This window comes from Etheostoma spectabile, chromosome 18 (assembly GCF_008692095.1).
Source record: "Etheostoma spectabile isolate EspeVRDwgs_2016 chromosome 18, UIUC_Espe_1.0, whole genome shotgun sequence".
Classification (NCBI taxonomy): Eukaryota; Metazoa; Chordata; class Actinopteri; order Perciformes; family Percidae; genus Etheostoma; species Etheostoma spectabile.
Window position 1 is genome coordinate 17,300,943 of NC_045750.1, and position 1,924 is coordinate 17,302,866.

At 41.0% G+C, this 1,924-nt stretch overlaps 1 protein-coding gene across 3 annotated transcripts in view; it reads left to right on the top strand.

The window, feature by feature from the left end:
* katna1 (katanin p60 (ATPase containing) subunit A 1) overlaps positions 1–1,924 on the top strand; it is a 40,325-nt gene that overhangs the window by 35,090 nt on the left and 3,311 nt on the right. The gene's annotated exons all lie outside the window — the stretch shown is intronic.

The window sequence follows — 1,924 nt, forward strand, 5'->3', positions numbered from 1 at the left end:
TGATACTTGTGTGACTGCTCATCCTTTTCCTTTCCATATTTCGCAGGTGTTCTTTCGGCCATATTTTAGGAATCATAGAAATCATTACATTCATACTGTATTCAAACATAAAGAAACTGGTGTCCAGTATGCACCAGTTGGGACGTCATTTTCTCTAACTCCATTCACCATGTGCGCTCAGCAATTACCTATTTAAGATGTGCATTTACCACAATAAAAATAAAATAATAATAATATATAGGAGTGCATCAACATAAAATGTTTACATAGTTGATTGTAAAACAATAAACCTGGATCTTGACTTTGAACTACATGCAACAGTGTAGCCAATGGATTACTTTTACTCCATACTCCCCAATTGCCTGCTTCATGGCTGGTCATAATTTCACATTTTGCATGTTAACAATATTCTCTGGTTTAAAGTTAAGGCTTCACTAGCGGTTTGCTTTATGCCACTGTTGCAGTCAGAAGGTATGTGATTGGCTATATATTGAAACATTTACTAATTACTCTGTAGCCACCAGTGTTGGGCAAGTTACTTTTAAAAAGTAATTAGTTAGTTACTAGTTACTTCTTCCAAAAAGTAACTAAATTAGATACAGTTACACAGTTACAGATGGTTGCATATTATAAAAGCAGCGTTGGATGGGCCCTCGCTAATCTGATCGCGTCGGGGTTACTGGTAGACGCCGCTCCTTGCGACCGCGCGTCACTCAGACAGTGAAAATCGTCGCCAATGAAAAAGGAACTCCCTGCTGAGTTCAACGATACCTCACACAAGACTCCACGTCATACAGTTCATTATCTGTGAAAGGGGGCGTGGCCGATTATAGGGGGGCGGGTGAAACCATCCCCAATGAAAAAGTCTCTGTTGAGTTCAATGACACGTCACACAAGACTGTACCTTAAACGGGTCACCAGTTATGTTAGTTCTTAATTCTGTAGGGGGCGCTTGCGAGCCATTTTTGTGCGCCCATTCCCTAAACCATTAAAATACATAATTTTTTTTTTAAAGAGTTCTTGAATATGATAAGTCCCTCAAAAAGGTGGACAAACTATGCAACACCAACACTCATAACATGGTTGACCGTCCGTTTTATCATAATAATTTATTTGTTATCAGAAATGATTCTGATAGGGGCGGCTGTGGCTCAGAGGTAGAGCGGTTGCCTGCCAATCGGAAGGTTGGTGGTTCGATCCCCACCCCTGCAGTCATTGTCGAAATGTCCTTGGGCAAGACACTGAACCCCGAGTTGCCCCCGGTGCTGTGCATCGGAGTGTGAATGTGTGTGAGTGTGTATCTGATGAGCAGGTGGCACCTTGTACGGCAGCCACAGTGTATGAATGTGTGTGAATGGTGAATGTTCCCTGTAGATGTAAAAGCGCTTTGAGCAGTTGATAAGACTGGAAAAGCGCTATATAAATACAGCACATTTACATAAATGAATATAAAAAAAGACATGTGTGTATATATATTATCGGCCACTATAAATGCCAAAACCAATAGTTTGGGATATACATAAGATCAGCCAATAATATCAGCTTCAAACTGTGAAACGTCATGTCATTAATTGCAGCCTTGTTAATAATTGCTCATACCAGATCAACCCCCCTTGGGAGGCCCTGGGGCAACAATGAGCCCCCGCATTTCTTTTGCATTCTGTATCCTGTCACCTTCAAGTACAGTGCACACAGCAGACATGCACGCAGCATCATATTTAGTTTTGAACACCAATACACTTTAGCTGGAACAATGCCTGGTACTAGGTTTATTATACGTCAGTTTAATTTACCTAAACACAGATACACTAAAAGTGCAACACGTGAGCTCAAACAAGTCTTAAAACTAGATGTTGACACACGGCCCCTGCAAGACGGGCTGTTGTTATTTTTGTACAGCTGAATATTTTGTTAAGGAGGGGAA